The following is a 22204-nucleotide window of genomic DNA, read 5'->3' as shown; positions in this document are numbered from 1 at the left end:
CTCTGCACATAGTAAGCACTCAATAAATACGATTGGTGATGATGATAAATGCAGGCAGGGCTGATGCAACATATGCAGAGCAAATGAATTTTTCAGGTCTGAATATTTTTGAAAGTAATTTGCAAAGGTAACTTACTGCCCCACCGAGAGGAACCATTATGCCACAAGCATGTTGAAATGAATCACACAAAACACCTGGTTTTATATTTTAATTACTAAATGATGACTGTTCTAGGAGCCATTACACATGCAAATGACTATCATGGAAAATTGTTCTCAAGAAGGACATGAAGAGCTCCATGATCTTGAAGATTTTGCAAGAGGGAAGCCTTGGCAGAAGTACACCATAGAAATGTTGATAGCCATGTGATGTTATCTCTGCCACAAAGAGAGCAGGCATGCTGATGATCATTTGATCTTCACGATATCAAGGATCATGTCTACCAACTCTGTGGTATTTTACTATCCCAGGCACTTAGTACATGCTCTGCACACTGAAGGCACTCAATAAATACCACTGATTGATTGGTACAAGAAGGGGGTCTGGAAGTACAACCTGTGGGTATGCTAATGTGGAATAATGTGTGCGGAAAACACATGCTAATGCTAATTCATTCATTCAAGAGTATTTATTGAGCCCTTACTGTATGTAAAGCACTGTACTAAGTGCTTGGGAAGTACAAATGGGCAACATATAGAGATGGTCCCTACCCAACAACGGGCTCACAGTCTAGAAGGGGGAGACAGACAACAAAACAAAACAAGTAGATAGGTGTCAATACCATCAGAATAAATGGAATTATAGCTATATACACATCATTAATAAAATAAATATGGTTAATACGTACAAATGAAATAGAGTAATAAATGTGTACAAATATATGCAAGTGCTGTGGGGAGGGGAAGGGAGTAGGGCAAAGGTGGGTGGTGATGGGGAGGAGAAGAGGAGGAGGAGAGGAGAGCTAATTCAAAATGCTATGCTAAAGCATACAGAAAACAAGAAATGGAAGTAAATTTTATGCACTTATTTTCTTTCTGTTAACACTTTTGTACACCACATCTTTCTCATTGCATTTTTCATGTTGGTGTATCTCACTGTGTAAATGAAGGGGTTGAACATGGGGGCGATGATGGTGTAAAAGAGGGCAAACACTTTATCTTCACTGACAGAATCGCCCAAGGGAATATAAGTCAAGATGAGGGGCAAGAAAAACATGAGTACCACGGTGATGTGTTAACCACAGGTAGAGAGAGCTTTGTGCCGACCCTCTGTGGAATGTTTTCTCAGGACGGATAAAATGATGAGATAGGAAACGATCAAGGCAAAAAAAAGTTAGTAGGGACAGAACACCCGTGCTGGCAATGATTGAGACGTTGACAAAATAGGTCTCGGTACAGACGAGCTTCAGCAGAGGAAGCACATCACAGAAATAGTGATCAGTCTGATTGGGGCCACAGAAAGGTAGCTGCACCATGATGAAAATCTGCACGATCGAATGCACAAATGCCCCTACAAAAGAGGCCAAGACCAACGTGTGGGAAGTCTGCCGGCTCATGACCATCAGGTAGTGGAGAGGCTTGCAGATGGTAACATAGCGATCGTAAGCCATGGCCACTAGGATGAATATCTTTGCATCGCTGAAGAAGTGAGTGCCAAAGAGTTGGACCATGCAGGAGTTGTAGGAGATGGTTTTTCTTTCCACCAATAGGCCCGCGATCATTTTAGGAGCAACTGTGGAGGTGAGGCAGAGGTCCATGGTGGATAAGGAACTGAGGAAAACATACATAGGCTGCTGAATAAGATGGCTGTTTCTGATGGTGGTGAGGATAAGAAGATTGCCCAGTAAGATGGCTAAATAACAGAGTAAGAACAGCACGAAACAAGTTACCTTCCCCTTTTGGTTTGGGAGCAGACCCCTGAAGACAAACTCTGTGATGTTGTTTGAATTCTCCATCAGGTCGGCCAACGTGATGAATGTAAAGCAGATGGATATTTACCTGAATCAGCCAAATTGAGAAATATCAAGCATTACTAATTTCAAAGCACTAGCTCAGAACACAGGTCCTCATTCTGAATAGGAATGGAGGGACTGTTGTACTATTAAGAATACATTAAAATATAATAATAATGACGATTATGATGATTATGAAGGGAGTGAGAAAGGCACTAGGAAGTTTCCAGTGCCATACTAAACATTAGGTAGAGACAAGGTAATCAAATCAGACACAGCCTAGATTTGAGCAAGTTCCGTAGCTTCTCGGTGCCTCAGTTTCTTCATCTGCACAATGGGGATAAAATATCTGGACCCCCTTCCTCTTAGACTGTAGGCCTCCAGGGGATGTTTTATCTGATTGTACAGATGAAGAAATAGAGACACTGAGAAGTTAAGGAACTCATCCACAGCAGTCAAATAGCACAACTAGGACTAAAAGCCAGAGTCCTGGGCTCTTTCTACTAATTAATACCTCATCCCTTATATTTGCTGAGATCACTGTTCTAAGTGAAAGCATACTGGAAAGGTCATTGGATACCCCACAATTCACTATTTAGAAATTTACTGTAAGCAGTTCAAGATATAAATCAAAGCAAGCAAAGACTAATCACGGAATAATAATTATTATGGCAGTTGATAAGTGCTTACCATGTGCCAGCCACAGTTCTAATCGCTGGGGTAGATACAAGATAATCAGATTGGACAGTCCCTGTCCCACATGGGGCTCAGTCTTACCCCCCATTTTGCAAAGAAAGGAATGGAGGCCCAGAGAACTCACTTATACAGCAGACAAGTGGTGGAGCCAGGATTAAAACCCAGGACCTTCTGATTCCTCCCTCCCTTTTCAAAGCCCTAGACTGTGAGCCCACTGTTGGGTAGGGACCGTCTCTATATGTTGCCAACCTGTACTTCCCAAGCGCTTAATACAGTGCTCTGCACACAGTAAGCACTCAATAAATACGATTGAATGAATGAATGAATATAAATGGAGTCTATGACGTTTCTCAACCCCACTATCATTATTTTCATTATGCATTTTTTCATTCATTCATTCATTCAATCATATTTATTGAGCGCTTACTGTGTGCAGAACACTGTACTAAGCGCTTGGGAAGTACAAGTACAAGTTTCACCAGTTTTTACAAGTTCATCATTACTTAGTAGTTATACAGAGTTTCTCCTAGTATTTTCAAATACGAGGAGATCTGAGGTGCAGATTGGATGCTAGGACCGAAAAGAAAGAGAGTTAAAGAGAGATGCATAAGCAGTCATAAAGACAGAAAAATAGAGACAGAGATAAAGGAGGCAGGGCAGGAGAGAGCTATCTGATAAACTTAGATTCATCTTCAGAAGAGTCCTATTAGCAAGACTTTTCAGGTAGAGCCTTACATTAATATATTAAAAAATAATATCTTTAACAAGTGAAGAGCTGCGGGTAGAACATTCCAGGGAAGTGATCTGGGAACGGAGTGAAATAATGGATTGGAGGAAAGAGAGAAAGGCAGCTGGGAGATGAGTGAGGAGGGCTGGTATAGTTGTTATGTCAGGACAAGAAAAGTGCCTAGAGCAGTGTGGTGGTCATTTGGGTGAAGAGGAAGGGGCCGGTTCTGGGAATATTGTAGTAGTAAAACCAAAAGCAATTGGCAACAGCCTGAATATTGGGGTTGAAAGAGAGGGAGGAGTTGAAGATATTGTTTATGTGGCATTATTCTCACGAAGAGAATTCATCCAAAAAATGATTTCAACTACTCCCTGATCGCCCCAAGCTATCTCTGTAGCCCTGACCTCCCACACCCTATCCAACCCCCATCTCCTCCTGCCTCTACATCATCAGTGTACATTTGTCAAAGTCTAAAATTGAATTTCTCAACTTCCCTTCTAATCCACTTCTCTTCCATTCTGTCCATCTACAATCAATCAATCAATCAGATGTAATTACTGAACACTCACTATGGGTGAAAAAACTGTACTAAATGTTTAGGAGAAAACAATAGATTTGGTGAACAGGGAAACAGTCAGGGAAACACACTAAAATAAAGTACAGGTAGAGGATGCAAGGGTATATGCATCAGCGCATCACACCCCACCTCGTCTCCCTATCCTCTCTACCCAATCTTGATGACCAGATTACTGCTCTCAACTCCCACCCGCTCCACTCAACTCAACTCACTCGCTCCCCTTTCCCTTTGCCACTCTCGTACCACTAACCCACAGCCTTGGATCCCTCCCACTGTCCACCTCCTTTGCTCTTATGCTCGAGCTGCTGAATGCTGCTGGAGAGAGTATAAAAAACATACTCTCGCCAACCTCGTTCACTTCAAGTTAATACTTTCCTGCCTTAACTCTGCCCACTCCTCTGCCAAGCAAAACTACTTCTTCTCCCTTATTAACACCCATGCCCATCATCCCCGTCAGCTCTTCTGTAAATTTAACTGCCTTCTCAGGCCCCTGTTCCTCCCCCTCGTCCATCCTTCACTCCCAACGATGTGGCCTCCTACTTCATTAGTATAATTATCTCCATCAGGTCTAAGCTCCCCAAAGTCACCCCTCCCCCTTCTCCATCCCCCCAGCTCTCAGCCCTCTCTGCTACTCTCCCATCCTACCCAGCAGTATCTTAAGATGAGATCCCCTCCCTCCTCTCAAGTGCTACTCCATTCTCGTGTGCTTCAGACCCCATTCCCTCTCATCTTATCAAATCTCTCGCCCCTTCCCTCCTCCCCTCCTTAACTTCCATCTTCAACTGCTAACTCTCCACTGGTTCCTTCGCCTCTGCCTTCAAACATGCCCACATCTCCCCCATCCTAAAAAAACCCTCTCTTGACCCCACCTCCCCTTCTTGTTATCACCCTATCTCCCTCCTACCCTTCCTTTCTAAACTCCTAGAACGAGTCATCTACACCTGCTGGCTCGATTTTCTCAACGCCAACTCTCTCCTTGACCCCCTCTAATCTGGATTCCGTCCCCTACACTCCACCGAAACAGCCCTCTCAAAGGTCACCAATGACCACCTTCTTGACAGATCCAACGGCTCCTACTCTATCCAATCCTCCTCGACCACTCAGCTGCCTTCGACACTGTGGACCAAACCTTTATCCTTAACACGCTATCCAACCTTGGCTTCACAGACTCTGTCATCTCCTGGTTATCCTCTTATCTCTCCGGCCATTCATTCTCAGTCTCCTTTGCGGCTCCCCCTCCCCCTCCCATCCCCTTCCTGTAAGGGTTCCTCAAAGGCCAGTTCTTGATCCCCTTCTGTTCTCTATCTGCAGTCACTCCCTTGGTGAACTTATTTGCTCCCAAGGTTTCATCCATCACCTCTACGCTGATAGCACCCAAATCTACATCTCTGCCCCTGCTCTCTCTCCCTCCCTCCAGGCTCGTATCTCCTCCTGCCTTCGGGACATCTCCATCTGGATGTCTGCCCTCCATCTAAAACTCAATATATCCAACACTGAACTCCTTATCTTCCCTTCCAAACCCTGCCCTCTCCCTGACTTTCCCATCACTGTAGACGGCACTACCATCCTTCCTGTCTCACAAGCCTGCAACCTTGGTGTCATCCTCGACACCGCTCTCTCATTCACCCAACACATCCAATCCGTCACGAAAATCTGCCGGTCTCACCTCTGCAACATCGCCAAAATCTGCCCTTTCCTCTCACCACTACCTTGCTGGTTCAATCTCTCATCTTATCCCAACTGGATAGGCTTTCTCTCTGATCTCCCATCCTCCTGTCTCTCCACTCTTCAGTCTATACTTCACTGTGCTATCCGGATTATCTTTGTGCAGAAACGCTCTGGGCATGTCACTCCCCTCTTCAAAAATCTCCCGTGACTGCCTGTCAACCTAGGAATCAAGAAAAAACTCCTCACTTTCGGCTTCAAGGCTCTCCATCACCTCTCCCCCTCCTACTTCACCTCCCTTCTCTCCTTCAACAGCCCAGCAATCACCCTCTGCTCCTGTGCCACTAAACTCCTCACTGTACCTCATTCTCACCTGTCCCGCTGTCGACCCCCGGCCCACGTTCTTCCCCTGGCATGGAATGCCCTCCCTGCACACATCCGCCAAGCTAGCTCTCTTCCTCCCTTCAAAGCCTTACTGAGCACTCACCTCCTCCAGGAGGCCTTCCCAAACTGAGCCCCCTTTTTCCTCTCCTCCTCCCCAGATCCCCTGCCCTACCTCCTTCCCTTCCCCACAGCACTTGTATATATTTGTACAGATTTATTACTCTATTTATTTTACTTGTACATATTTACTATTCTATTTATTTTGTTAATGATGTGCATATAGCTTTAATTCTATTTGTTCTGACGATTTTAACACCTGTCTACATGTTTTGTTTTGTTGTCTGTCTCCCCCTTCTAGGCTGTGAGCCCGTTGTTGAGTAGGGACCGTCTCTACATGTTGCCAACTTATACTTCCCAAGCGCTTAGTACAGTGCTCTGAACACAGTAAGCACTCAATAAATACAATTGAATGAATGAATGAATATGAGGATATGTGCAATAAGTGTGGGGGTGAGTGTCAGATGAGGATCAAAGTGCTTAAATTTCCATTGTCAACATTACCCTCATCCCAGTATCTGAAAGTAACATCCTTGGTGCCTTCTTGAGTTTCAGTCCATATGCCACGTTGTTTCCTAGGTCATCTTCCTCTTTACTGTAAGCTCAGTGAAGACGGGGAACATGTCTACCAACTCTCTTACCTTGTATGCTCCCCAACACCTAGTACAGTGCTCTGCACACAGTCAGTGCTCAATAAATATCATTGATTGAGTGATTGATCTTCCTGAAGCTAAGTACCTTTCCCCTCTCCTCAAAACCCTCCAATGTTTGCCCACTTTTCCCTGCGTCAGACAATAAACTCCTACCATTGGTGTTCTCCACTTTACATATTGGCCCTTCTAACTTGCTAAACTCCAGGTTTTTTGTTTCGTTTTGTTTTTTATGGTATTTGTTAAGTACTTACTATATGCCATGCATTGCACTAAGCATGGGGGAGATACAAGCTACTCAGGTTGGACACAGTCCATGTCCCACATGGGACTCACAGTCTTAATCCCCATTTTACAGAAGAGGTTACTGAAACACAGGGAAGTGAAGTCACGTGCCCAAGGTCATAAAGCAGACAAGTGGTGGAGCTAGGATTTGAAGCCAGGTTTTTTCACACCCAGGTCCACACTCTATCCACACAGCTACATTGCTTATCAATTCATACTCTTCCTTGTCTAGAATCCTCTCCCTTTTCCAGTCTATCAATCACAATTATTGAAAACCCCTATATCTTGCTCTTCCTGCCCCACAGCTTGAAACTTCTTTCCTCCACAAACTCATCAGAACTCAACAATCTACATGTTAGTAGCCTGCCTAAAATCCCACCTTCTCCAAAAAGCCTTCCCCAAATTTTTTACCAATTCCCTGAGTGGCATAAACCTCACAGGCAACTCTTATACTAGTGTATTAATTTCTAAACCAACCTCAGTATGTTATAAATCTTCCAGCCCATCTTCAGCATTTTAATGCGGTATTAAAATATTTTGTTTTGATTCCCCACTTAGAAAATATTAGTATGCCTGTTTCCCTTATAGAGGTGGCAGTTCCTGTAGACAAGGAATGTGTCTGCTGCTCCTGTCATATGTAAAGTGCTTAGCACTATACATTGTTCTCAGCAGGATCTCCATAAAAAGCATTACTACTACCACTACTACTGTTACTGCTTCTACTCCTAAATGAGACACAGATATTTCAGAAAACTTATGGTTTTTGAATCTACCAACTCCAAGATATTTAATTGGCTTCTCCAACTGTTTCCCGAAGACAGGTTAAATCTTCTATTTCAGCATGAAAAACAACACCAGAAAAGTAGTCTGGACTTGACAGCCATACTCACCACAGACAAATATTTACATAATTTGATCTCAACAACTGTCCCTTTAATTTGTTCAGTCAGTCAATATGTATTTATTGGGCACTTACCGTGTGCAGAGCACTCTACTGATCTCTTGGTATAGTACAATAATTGGCTCTCAGATTTGATTTCCAGGCATTCCTGGTTGAGAGGCAGATTTAAGAGGGGAGCAAAGGTTTGAGCCTTTTGAGCTGATGTTTGTCTGCACTTTCCTCTTCACTCCTGAAACAGCAATGGCTGTTTGTAACAGCAGTCAGTAGGCACAGAGCCCACAGACTTTGGAGTTTCTGTGAAAGCCTGTGCGTAATGGATAGAGAGGGATATTTAGAGAGGAATATTTAAATTCCTTTAAGGGATCTTGAGATTTATGCCTGAGGGTATTTCACACCTATTTCTTCAGAAAAGTTGGATAAAGCATTCTACCATGAATACCCATTACCCACCCCACCGCACATGCCCTACCTCCTTCCCCTCCCCACAGCACTTATACACATTTGTACAGATTTATTTATTTATTTTACTTGTACATATTGACTACTTTATTTTGTTAATGATGTACGTATAGCTATAATTCTATTTATTCTGATGGTTCTGACACCAGTCTACATGTTTTGTTTTGTCTGTCTTCCCCTTCTAGACTGTAAGCCCATTGCTGGGTAGGACCCATCTTTATACATTGCCCCCTTGTACTTCCCCAGCGCTTAGTACAGTGCTCTGCATGCAGAAAGCAATCAATATACATTGCTGAATGAATCAATGAATCATTTAGATGCTGTATAGAACTAATCTTTGATTCACTGGGGATTTTAACACAGCTTTTCAGCCTTCCTTACTCATGCTTACAGTCCACTCCACATGCACAGTAGTGGCAACAGTATTAAAATTCTTACCGTGTACTCTACTACTGTTCAGTGCCATACTAGGCCTTGGGAAAGGTGGGAATTAGACAAGGTTCCTGTCCGTTCCAGGGCTTATAAAGCACCAATTGTATACATCATGCTATTTCATTAAATTTTCAAAGACATTCCTTGATTAAAACAATTTCATAACAATAATAATAGTAACTGTGAGATTTGTTTAAACACTTACTATGTGCCAAACACCGTGGTAAGCACTTGGGTAGATTCAAGGTAATCATTCTCTTGAGGTGTTTTCAACTTCAATACAAACCTCGGTAAGGATAGTTTAGAATGCAATGAGATATATTGGTGATTACTAATTTTAAATTTACAAGGAATTTTTTAAGGGAAACGTTCTCTTAGAGTCTTTCTGGGCAATAATAGTATTTCAAAGATGAGAAAATGGAATTACAGAGAAGTTGAACGTCTTACTCAAGGTGAAAAAATGGAGGACTGTTCAATTTGGAATTAGTATGCAGGTTTCTGGCCCCAAAGATCTTGTGGTCACTATGCTCAGTATTTGTTCTATAAACGAATGGCTTGTTAATCTTGAGCCTCACGTCAGTGGGTGCTCCCTCATTCTAGTACTCAATCACTGGTGTTTTGTGAGTGCTTCCTCTGTGAAAAATACTGTCCTAAGTGCTTGTAAGAATACAATAGAGAAGCAGTGTGGCTTAGTGGAAACAGCACAGGCTTGGGAGTCAGAGGTTGTTGGTTCTAATACCGCCTCTGCCAACTGTCAGCTGTGTGACTTTGGACAATTCACTTAACTTCTTTGTGCCTCAGTTACCTCATCTGTAAAATGGGGTTTAAGATTGTGAGCCCCACGTGCAACAACCTTATTACCTTGTATCTACTCTAGTGCTTAGAACAGAGCTTGGCACATAGTAAGCGCTTAACAAATGCCATTATTATTATTATTATTACTATTATCATTATTATTACTGGGCATGATCCCTGCCCTTACATTGCTGACAATTTAGTGGAGGAGACTAAAATAAATCATGGTAGCAGGAAGCAATGTAGTGTGTTGGGATTTTTTACTATTCAAACTTGTCATGATTTGAGTGGAGCACCGAGTGGGTTTTAATAACCTGTTGAGTGCCCAATGCAGGGAATTAAATGCAATAAGAAAGTTGCCATGTCAACTTAATTCACCCTCTCCTTCCATTGGAGGTCAAACTTCTCTGACATTCCAGCTCAGATAGGAAGGGGTCGGGGTTTGAGTGGTAGTAGCAGCTGCACTCTCACCTACTTTGCATAATCATCTATATACATGGGTCAATAATAAGTCATATTTATTGAGCATTTACTGGGTGAAGGGCACTGTACTAAGCGCTGGGGAAGAGAAAATATAACAGATTTTTAAACACATTCCAGGCCCACTGTGAGGTTACAATCTCGGTCAGCAATGAATCCTTCTTCCCTCCTCCACCCTGTGCCCTCAGCTCTATGGTCAAAGAAGTGCCAGCCTGACCCCTTTCATCACCACCATCATCATGATCACCACTTAGCATCTTCTGTACCAATTGTTTTAGAACATACAATAAAAGTAACAGGCAAGGCCCCTTTCCTCAAGGAAATTACATACTATAGAGGTGGAGGAGAAAACACAAAGTAATCAATTAATCAGTCAATCAATGAGCAGAGCAATACAGAGCACTGTTCCAGGGACCTGAGAGAGTATGGTGAAGTTTTTGTTTCGTTTAATTTAGTTTTAATAGTATTTGTTATGCACTTGCTATGTGTCATGCACCATTCTAAGCACTGGGGTTGATACAAGTGAATCAGGTGAGGTACAGTCCCTGATCCACATGGGATTCACAGTCTAGTAAGAGGGAGAACAGGTATTGAATCGCCATTTTGCAGTTGATGATACTGAGGCACAGAGAAGTTAAGTAACTAAGCCAAGGACACACAGCAGGCAGGTGGTGGAGCCAGGATTAGAATTTGGGCCCTCTGGCTCCCAGACCTGTGACATTGCCAAGCTGCTTCCTACCATGAGTGGCAGGATCCCTTTTCTCAGTGATCTTTCGAACTAAAAGGTGAGACTGATATAAACTCATTTACAGATATGAGGAAGACAAAAATGGAAAGATAGATATGAAGATGAGTGACTTCTTCAAAGCTAAAGGACATAATTCAGTATTTATAGAGGCAGTTACTGCTTGTGCATGCATATGTATGGATGCAAATGTTGGAAGTGCATAACTTAAGGCGAGGAAAATTAACTGGGGAAATTGCCCAGCATAAAATAGCTAGAAGAGAGCATAACTTCAGAAGGACATAAATATCTTACTTTGCTTAAGGGTCAAACTCTGGCCTGGAGGACAAGCCCATATATTTGAGGAGGGAGAACATGGAAGGGAAATATAGAGCAATGAACTGCAGAGCTAAGCCTGTGCTCTACCCTTTATTAGGCCTCTCCAGTGATGATTCAGTGACAGCATTTCATGCTAACATTTACTGGGTTGGGCATGGTTTTTAAAAAAATCGGAAACATCAGCCCTTGACTGTTGTTGCTGCTTGCTTTGTCTATAATTACTTTAAACTGATCCAGACCTCTCTGACTGCAAAATAATTGACTGATAGATTCTCAGCTCTGCCCCCACTGCATCACACTGGTCAATCAATAGCACGTATTGAGCACCTGTGTGCAGAGCACTGCAACAAATGCCTGGGAGAATGCAACAGAGCTAGAATACATGATGCATTTTGGGTAGGACAAATCTCCTACAGTTCTACCACAAGAATGTTGTCAGAAGCCTGGGAACCCAGGAATTTCCAAAACCTGCTCAGGGACAAACTCTACTTTGCTTCAAAAATAGACACATGAAGTCTGGACACTTTTTTTAAATTCGTAATCTGAGACAGTAAGGAATAATATCAAATACTGTCAGGAGTGAGAATCAGATGGAGCAAGTGAGAAGAAGGAATATTCAGGAAAAGAAGGCTGCTGATGAGGGAGAGGAAAAATTAGGTGACCTGTGCTTCCTATTGTTTCTTCTTTCTCCCAACTTTCCATTCTAATAAATTGGAAACCTTAGGAAGATTACAGGACAAAGCTAGCCACCAGAGAGTCTGTTGGACCACTGGGGCCAACTGAGGGCTAGTTCTCTTGTCATGAGCCTGTGTTACCGTTCTGGCAACTCCAGAAATGATTCAGTCTCTAGACAGGAGAGCAGTTGCCCTAAGAGGCCCATTATTTATTTGAGTGGCTACAAGCTGCAATGGGAAGATCTCCTTTTGGTACGGTGCCTTACCAGTTTAGGGAACCCGGCAGTGGCCCTTGCCGGGACAATAGAGCAATGGTTAAAACCATTAAGATTCCTTTGGAAACATAAAACCTATGACCTGCAGATTGTAGGTCGTGGATAGGATTTCTTTTTTGGTGCTTACTCTGTGTCAGGGACTGTATTAAGCTCTGGGGTAGAAACAAGCTAATCTGGTTGGACACAGTCCATGTCCTTCATGAGGCTCACAATCTTAATCCCCATTTTACAGAAGAGGTAACTGAGACCCAGAGAATAATAATAATACTATAATAATAATAATGATGATGATGATGATGACATTTATTAAGCATTTACTATGTGTGAAGCACTGTTTTACGTGCTGGGGGGAATACAAGGTGATCAGGTTGTCCCCTTTGGGGTCACAGTCTTAATCCCCATTTTACAGATGAGGTAACTGAGGGTGCAGAGAAGTGAAGTGACTTGACCAACGTCACACAGCTGGCAAATGGCAGAGGTAAGATTAGAACTCATGACCTCTGACTCCCAAGCCGGGCTCTTTCTACTTGGCCACGCTGCTTCTCAAAGAAGCAACGAAGTTATGTGACTTGCCCAAGGTCCCACAGCAGACAAGTGACAGATTCAGAATTAGGAGGACATGTCCTCCTAATTTGTAATCTGGTGCTCTAGACATTAGACCATGCTGCTTTGGTGTGACCAAAGAGATTAGGGGATGCTGAAGGACATTCTTGACTGTGAGCCCACTGTGGGCAGGGATTGTCTCTCTTTGTTGCTGAATTGTACTTCCCAAGCGCTTAGTGCAGTGCTCTGCACACAGTAAGTGCTCAATAAATATGGTGGATTGAATCAATGGGAACATGCGATGGGAGTCACAAGCAAGAAAACCTTTATTTCCCCCTAGGATACACCCTCCTGCACCACACCTTTCTGTTGGCACTTTTCATCTCTTGTGTTTCTCAGCGTGTAAATGAGAGGGTTGAACATGGGAACATTTATGGTGTAAAACACAGCTAGTACTTTGTCCGCCATGAAGGTGGTGGCTGGACATATTCATTCATTCATTCATTCAATCGTATTTATTGAGCGCTTACTGTGTGCATGCAGAGCACTGTACGAAGTGCTTAGGAAGTACAAGTTAACAACATATAGAGACGGTCCCTACCCAACAGTGGGCTCACAGTTTAGAATGGGGAGAAAGACAACGAAACAAAACATACTAACAAAATAAAATAAATAGAATAAATATGTACAAGTAAAATAAATAGAGTAATAAATATGTACAAACATATTTACATATATACAGGTGCTGTGGGGAGGAGAAGGAGGTACGACGGGGGATGGGGAGGGGGAGGAGGGGGAGAGGAAGGAAGGGGATCAGTGTGGGAAGGCCTCCTGGAGGAGATGAGCCCTCAGTAGGACTTTGAAGGGAGGAAGAGAGCTAGCTTGGCAGATGTGCGGAGGCAGGGCATTCCAGGCCAGGGGGAGGACGTGGGCCTGGGGGTCGACAGTGGGACAGGTGAGAACGAGGCACAGTGAGGAGGTTAGTGGCAGAGGAGCGAAGGGTGTGGTCTGGGCTGTAGAAGGAAAGAATGGAGGTGAGGTTGGGGGGGGGGGGCGAGGTGATGGAGAGCCTTGAAGCCGAGAGTGAGGAGTTTTTGCCTGATGTAGATGTAGATGTAGATATGTAGATGAAGATTCAGGGCCCAAGGAATAAGACCACCACAGTGATATGGAAACCGCTGGTGGACAGGGCTTTGAGCTGACTGTGAGGGGAGCATATTCTTAGGGAAACTAATATGACTATGTAAGAAATAAGCAACACCACAAAGGTGAACATGGCAATCATTCCTGTGTTGGCCAACTCCAACAGGCCTACAACAGAGGGGTCAGTGCAGGCGAGTTTCAGCAAAGGTTCACATCACAAAAATAGTGATCGATCTGATTGGGCCCACAGAAAGGCAACTGGAGGGTGAGGATTGACTGAGCCATCGAATGCACAAATGTCACAACAAAGGGGAGAAGCAGCATGCCATTACACTCCTGCTGGTTCATGACAACCGTACACTGCAGTGGCTTACAACTGGCCAGGAAATGATCATAAGCCATCTCAACACCGCCAAAGAAGTGAGAAGCAAAAAACTGGGTCATACAGCTGGGGAAGGAAATAGACCTCCTCTCTATCATCAAGTCAGCAATGAGTTTAGGGGAGATGGTGGAGGTGTAGCAGAGATCCTCAAGGGACAAGTAACTGAGGAAGAAATACTTCGGCTGATTGATTAGGTAGCTGAACTAGCTAGTGAGGAGAATGAGAAGATTTCCCAACACGATGCCCATGAAAAGGAGCAGAAATATCTCGGAACAGAAAACCTGCACCGTAGGATTTGGGGAAAGTCCCAAGAGAATAAATTCTGAACTATTGTTCTGGTTTACCATGAAGTCAGCAAAAGCTCTTCCTGGAATATGTGACTTTGCCTGAAATGAGAAAATATTGAAACATAGCTGATAAGACAAAACATCCATATCTTCACTTTAGCTCTCTAGAGTTCTCTCACATGAACCAAGCCTGATCAAACATTTTTACTCTTGAAGTCTGCCTTTTTTTGTGATTTTTAGTCAGTATCGAAGACATTGATATGCATGGTTTTCTTCAGTCAGACAAGCATCTTTTGAAGGAGTTTGAAGTAGAAATAAAGGAGCAGAATTGCAAAGATAAGCAGGATTGCTTCATCAGTTCATTGAAGACACTGATAAGAAGAAAGAACTGATGTCTCTAGGCTCAGGACCCCAGGTTTGAGTTCTATACTACTAGTGCTGAATACAGTGCCTAGCACTCAGTAAGTGCTCAGTAAAAGCCATTGAATGAAACAGAAGACTCCAGACAGGTATTCAGCCACAGATGGAGAAATGGACTGCTCAAAAACAACATTTTGCCAGGCTACCTAGACTAAATGAAACAGGTTCCCTAAATTGTAAGCCAAATGCTTAGTTATTTCATCATAACCAGGACTCCATAAAATTAAAATCAAGGGGAACAGTTAAACATTCAGGGACTCTCTACCTTTTCTTACTGTGTGAACACTGGGCAGATAGAAAAACAATTATCCTTGGGAAAGTATATTGTACTCTGTTACCGAAGGCATATTAGCCAAACCCAGGTCGTTTTGACATGGTATTAGTCTCTTTGCATATGTAGCATTAGGTGGAGTTTCAGGACTTTATTAGCCAGAGGCTGTAGAATCTAGACTGTAAGCCCTGTATGAAGAGCTTGGGAGAGTATAACAGAAAACAAGGAAGGCCTGTATTCTACTTTATTTTCATGGCTTTGGGGTGGAATTTAAAAGTGCCTTAATCTAGATGTCAAAGGGAAAATACGATTTTAAAATCAATGAAGAATATTTATTGACTGCCTACCTCATGCCGAACACTGTACTATGCACTTGATAGAATATGATAAAGTTCATTCACATGACCCTGCCCTCAAGGAGTTTATAATCTAATAAATAATTATGGTACGTGTTAAGGGCTAACTCTGTACAAAGCCTGTTCTAGGCGCCTCTGTACCAAGCCTGTTCTAAGCACTGGGGTAGATACAAGTTAATTACGTTGGACGCAGTCCCTGTCCCAGCATTGGGATCATACTCTTAATCCTCATTTTTTACAGATGGGATAAAGGAGGCACAGAGGAATTAAGTAACTTGCCCAAGGTCACACAACGTACTTGTGGCAGAGCTGGGATTAGAACCCAGGTCCTTCTGACTCCCAAGCCCATGCTCTATCCATTAAGCCACACTACTTCTTAATCTAGAAGGGTTAGACAGACACTAAAATAATTTACAAATAAAGTATAGGAAGCAGGAAGAAGGAAAAGGAGATTTGTGCATGAGTTCATAATTAATTAAATGAGGTTTATAAACTATGAATATAAGTCGAGAAGCAGTGTTACCTTGAAAAAACAACACTGGCCTGGGAGTCAGAAGACCTGGGTTCTCATCCCTCCTTGGCCACTTTTCTGCTGTCTGGCCTTGGGCAAATCTTTTTACTTCTCTGTGCCACAGTTCCCTAATCTCAGTTCCTTCTCCTACTTTGACTGTGACTCCCACGTTGTACTTGATGATCTTGTATCTACCCCAGCATTTTGTCCAATGCTTGGCTCATAGTAAGTGCTTAACAAATACCACAATTATTATTTCATCATTATTATATGCTTCAGGCAGTTGTGAAAAAACAATGTTTAGGCAATGCCGAATTTTAAATTATTTATTCATATTGGTATCTGTCTTCCCCTCTATATTGTAAGCTCATTATGGGCAGGGAATGTGTCTGTTAATTCTGTTGCATTGTGTTCTCCCAAGCACTCAGTACAGTGCTCTGCATATAGTAAGTGCTCATTGATTGATTGATTGATTGATTGACTGTAGAAGTGTTGAAGTGGCAGTAGAGGAGGCTATAATATGGAGAGATTAAAAATTAAATGACACAGCCTTTTGTAAGAGGTGTGACTTTGGAAGTGCTTTGGGGTTGGGGAGAGCTGCATTCTGTTGAATTTGAAGAAGGAGAGATTTCCAGGCAAGGGGAAGAGCATGATCAAGACGTGAGAAGTGGGATAATAATGAGGTATAATGAGAAGTTTAATTTGAGAGGAATGAAGAGTGTGAGCTAGAGTGTAGAGGGAGAAGAGAGTGGATCAGTTCATTCATTCATTCAATCGTATTTATTGAGCGCTTACTGTGTGTAGAGTACTGTACTAAGCACTTGGGAAGTACAAGTTGGCAACATATAGAGACGGTCCCTTCCCCTCAAGAATAAGTAGAAGTAAAGCTAGATGTGCATCAGTAACAAAACAGTAGAATAGTAAATATGTACAAGTAAAATAAATAGAGTAATAAATCTGTACAAACATATATACAGGTGCAGAGGGGAGGGGAAGGAGGTAGGGCGGGGGCGATGGGGAGGAGGAGAGAAAAGAGTGGGCTCAGTCTAGAAAAGCTTCCTGGAGGAGGTGAGCTCTCAATAGGGCTTTGAAGGGAGGAAGAGATCGAGCTTGGCGGATGTGTGGAGGTCAGAAGCACAGGTGGCTGGAGTAGCACACTCCTCTCCCTTCTCCAACACCCCCTGCTGTCAACCCTCTCTGCTACTCTCCCATCCTTCCCAGCACTCTCTTCAGATGAGCTCTCCTCCCTCCTCTCAACTGCTACTACATCCACCTGTGCTTCAGACCCCATTCCCTCCCATCTTATGAAATCTCTCGCTCTGTCCCTCCTCCCCTCCTTAACTTCCATCTTCAACTGCTCACTCTCCACTGCTCTTTCCCCTCTGCCTTCAAACATGCCCACGTCTCCCCCATCCTAAAAAAACCCTCTCTTGACCCCACCTCCCCTTCTAGTTATCGATGTATCTCCCTCCTACCTTTCCTTTCCAAACTCCTAGAACGAGTGGTCTACACCCGCTGACTCGAATTCCTCAATGCCAACTCTCTCCTCGACCCCCTCCAATCTGGCTTCCGTCCCCTACAGTCCACCGAGACTGCCCTCTCAAAGGTCACCAATGACCTTCTGCTTGCAAAATCCAATGGCTCCTACTGTATCTTAATCCTCCTCGACCTCTCAGCTGCCTTCGACACTGTGGACCACCCCCTTCTCCTCAACACACTCTCCAACCTTGGCTTCACAGACTCTGTCCTCTCCTGGTTCTCCTCTTATCTCTCTGGCCGTTCATTCTCAATCTCTTTTGCGGGCTCCTCCTCCCCGTCCCATCACTTTACTACAGGGGTTCCTCAAGGGTCAGTTCTTGGTCCCCTTCTGTTCTCTATCCACACTCACTCCCTTGACGAACACATTCGCTCCAACGGCTTCAACTGCCATCTCTATGCTGATGACACCAAAATCTACATCTCTGCCCCTGCTCTCTCTCCCTCCCTTCATGTTCGTATCTCCTCCTGCCTTCAGGACATCTCCATCTGGATGTCTGTCCTCCATCTAAAACTCAATATGTCCAAGACTGGACTCCTTATCTACCCTCCCAAACCCTGCCCTTTCTTTGACTTTCCCATCACTGTAGACAGTACTACCATCCTTCCCGTCTCACGAACCAGCAACCTTGGTGTCATCCTCTACTCTGCTTTCTCGTTCACCCCACACATCCAATCCTTCACAAAAACCTGCCGGTCTCACCTCCACAACATCGTCAAGAACTGCCCTTTCCTCTCCATCCAAACCTCTACCTTGCTGGTTCAATCTCTCATCTTATCCCGACTGGATTACTGCGTCAGCCTCCTCTCTGATTTCCCATCCTCCTGCCTCTCTCTGCTTTAGTCTATACTTCACGCTGCTGCCCAGATCATCTCTGTGCAGAAACGCTCTAGGCATGTTACTCCCCTACTCAAAAATCTCCATTGGTTGCCTGTCAACCTACAGCCCGTTGTTGGGTAGGGACTGTCTCTATATGCTGCCGACTTGTACTTCTCAAGCCCTTAGTACGGTGCTCTGTGCTCAATAAATATACGCGCTCAATAAATACGATTGAATGAACGATTGAATGAATATTCGTCCCTTAAGAGGATTCCAATTACCACTAGCATGTACTGAAAACAGTCTTTTAATCGATGTGTGTAATGAGAAGGAAGACATACACATATGGGAAATGACATTCATTGTTCCGACAATTCAGTATACATGAAAACCTTCAAGTGTGGTTCTTTGGGAAGACATTAAGCCACAATGAGGTTTCTTAAAGCATCTGAAGAACCCACTGATTCCTTCTTTCTCTCACTGAAAAAAGCAACAACATAATTCTCAGAAAGTGATTCACTTCTGTCCTGAAGTCATTATTTGTCTCCATAACTTCCTCATGGCATTTTTCACCTCCACATTTCTCATGGTGTAGATCAAGGGGTTTAACACGGGAGTAATGACAACATAGAGTACGGCCACTGCTTTATCCGTGGGGAAGGTGGAGACAGGCCTCATGTAGGTGAAGATACAGGGAACGAAGAACCGCGTGAAGCCTATGATGTGAGAGCCACAGGTTGAGAGGGAGGGGAGGCTTTGAGCCTTCCCTCTGAACTATTACTTAGGGAGTTCAAGATGACAACGTATGAGATTACCAACATGAGGAAACAGAGAGTGTAAATAAGGCCGCCGTTGGCAGCCACTGACAGGCCCACGACATAGGTGTCTGTGCAGGCAAGTTCCAACACAGGGTACATGTGACAGAGAAAATAATAATTGACATTGGAACCACAGAAGGGCAGCTGGAGTAGGATGAGAATCTGAATTATTGAATAAAAGAAGCCCACTACCCAGGCCACCACCACCATTAGGATACACACCTGCTGGTTCATGATGATCAGATAGTGCAGAGGTTTGCAGATGGCCACTTAACGGTCATAGGCCATCAAAATGAGAAGGATGGCCTCTGTTCCTTCAAAGAAGTGTAATACAAAGAGCTGGACCATACAGCCATCATAAGAGATGACTTTCCTGGCAGACAGACTGTCTACAATCATTTCTGGAGTACTGGAAGAGGAGTATTTATTTATTTATTATTATTTATTTATTAGAATAATAATAGAATAATTCTAGACTGTGAGCCTGCTGTTGGGTAAGGGACCGTCTCTATATGTTGCCAACTTGTACTTCCCAAGCGCTTAGTACAGTGCTCTGCACACAGTAAGCACTCAATAAATACGATTGAATGAATGAGTAGACAGCATCTATGAAAGATAAGTATGAGAGGAAGTAGTACATGGGGAGCTGAGATTTTGGCTGGCCTTGATGGTAATGACCATAAACAGGTTTCTCAAAAGAGTTACCAGATAGATGATTAGGAACAAAACAAAAGTTTCTGCAACTCTGGATTCTGGGTAAGTCCCAGGAGAATTAATTTGGTCACATTGTTGCTTTCTCCATCGATTCAGTGTTGGTGATGAACATATCAGTGAGCTTGCACGACAGAGAACTGGTTTACATGAAAAGATAAAGATAATTGAATTTCTTTAGTACTGTTTTTTTCCCATGTAACCCAAGATACTTTATTTCTACTACCTAATATTTCACTCATCCTTTAAACATCTCTGTCCCATTCGACAAAAAGAAAAATCAAGCCAAGTAACTTGTATTATACCCCACCATCAGCCAAGGGTTATAAATCAATCAGTGGTATTCACTGAGTGCTTACTCTGTGCAGAGTGCTGTACTAAGTGCTTAGACATGCTGAATCCAGTATTCTATCCACTTAGTTCAGAGCTTGTCAACCAGCATGGCTAGTACCATTGGTAGCATTTCACTTGGATTTTCACCCTTTATTCACCCCTCCCTTAGCCCCATAGAACTTATGTATCTACCTGCAATTTATTTATTTATAATTGAGCTCACTGTGAGCAGGGAACATGTCTACCAACTCTGTGGTATTGTATTTTCTAAGCACTTAGTAGAGTGCTTGAACAACAGTGTGGCCTACTGGAAAGAGCACGGGCTTGGGGGTTAGAGGTCATGGGTTCTAATCCCAGCTCTGCCACTTGTCAGCTGTGTGACCCTGGGCAAGTCACTTATGTCCTCTGTGCCTCAGTTCCCCCATCTGGAAAATGGGGATGAAGACAGTGAGCCCCATTTGGGACAACCTGATTACCTTGTACCTACCCCAGCGCTTAGAACAGTGCTTGGCACAAATTAAGCACATAACAAATAGCATCATCATCAGTGCTCTGCACACAGTAAGTGCTCAATAAATGTGATCGATTGACTGATGGATTTTACAGCACGCTGAAGCTCCTGACAGAAGCCATTTTGCTTTACTGAGGAATGATCATAATGATAATAATAGTAATAATGGCATTTGTAAAGCACTTACAATGTGCCAAGCACTGTTCTAAGCACTGCAGCAGATACAAGGTGATCAGGTTGTTCCCCGTTGGGTTCTCAGTCTTAATTCCCAATTTTCAAATGAGGTACTGAGGCACAGAGAAGAGAAGTGCATTGCCCAAAATCACGTGGCTGAGAAGTGGTAGGGCTGGGATTAGAACCCATGACTTCTGACTCCCAAGCCTGTGCTCTTTCCACTAAGCCACGAATAGGCTTGTTGAATTGTTTTCTTTAGAAAACTGTTGTTGTTTTTTTTTAGTAGACAAGGTGTACTTACTGTTAGGTGAAATTTATTCCCTCCTCTCACTGTGAATGCATCTTGTGGCACGTTAGGACAACTAAACGTTCCTCTTTCAGTCTATCCTGATTCTGTGATTCCACTTGAGAGAGGCTCCCTTATAGGTAATTGGTTCTGTTGGTGAGAGGAAGCAAATAGCCACACATATTCCTGAAAACGTTCATAGTCCATAAAACTACAATCTCTCTGCTTTTTTATTCTCAAAATGAGGGGTTTAATAATTGAATTAACATATTGGATTCTCTTTCTTGTCCTATTATCAATCAACCATTCAATCAATGGTATTTATTGAAAGCCTGGAGTGCTGTATTCAATGCCTGGGAGAATACAATACAATAGAGATTGTAAACTCATTGTGAGCAGGGAATGTGACTGTCATATTGCTATGTTCTACTCTCCCAAGTACTTAGTATAGTACTGTGCACATGCTAAATGCTCAATAAATATGATTAACTGACTAGAGTAGGTAGACCTGATCCCTGCCCACAAGTAGCTTACAAAATGGAGGGGGAGGTAGACATTAAAATAAAGGATAGATGATTATGCCCATAAGTGCTGTGGTACAGGGATGAATGTTAAAGTGTTGAAAGGGTAGAGACCCAAGCGCAGGTAATGCAGAAGAGAGGAAAAATTGGAGAAGTGGGGGCATAGTTAGGAAAAGCCTCATGGAGGAGACCTGATTTTAGAAGGGATTTGAAGATGGGGAGAGTAGTCCTCTCAGAAAAGAGAACAGTCATAACAAGAAACATACCTGGGAGTTAACTCCTTTCCTTCCAGGCTTAAGTTTCTACTCAATCCTGTCTTGGGCTTCTGCTTCCCAGACGAAAACTTGGAAATGTGTAGTACTCTTCTTTTAAAGCATTGCCCTTGCCCCTCCCCACTTCCTGTTCTCTCTTTTTAACAAATAATTCTCAATTCCTTAGATTCCTTGTATCCTATACCCTGCAACCTTTCTCTCAAACGTTCAATGCCCACCCACTCTTTACATCAATCA

The 22204-nt window shown here is 43.2% G+C and overlaps 2 pseudogenes; both read right to left on the bottom strand.

The window, feature by feature from the left end:
• Positions 1 to 1024: 1024 nt before the first annotated feature.
• LOC119924032 lies at positions 1025 to 1955 on the bottom strand (annotated as a pseudogene).
• A 10986-nt stretch (positions 1956 to 12941) lies between these two features.
• LOC119924059 lies at positions 12942 to 14487 on the bottom strand (annotated as a pseudogene).
• Between the last annotated feature and the right edge of the window lie 7717 nt (positions 14488 to 22204).

The sequence above is a fragment of the Tachyglossus aculeatus genome, unplaced genomic scaffold (genome assembly GCF_015852505.1).
Source record: "Tachyglossus aculeatus isolate mTacAcu1 unplaced genomic scaffold, mTacAcu1.pri scaffold_78_arrow_ctg1, whole genome shotgun sequence".
In the NCBI taxonomy this organism is placed as follows: Eukaryota; Metazoa; Chordata; class Mammalia; order Monotremata; family Tachyglossidae; genus Tachyglossus; species Tachyglossus aculeatus.
This window is presented reverse-complemented; position numbering and strand designations above follow the sequence as displayed.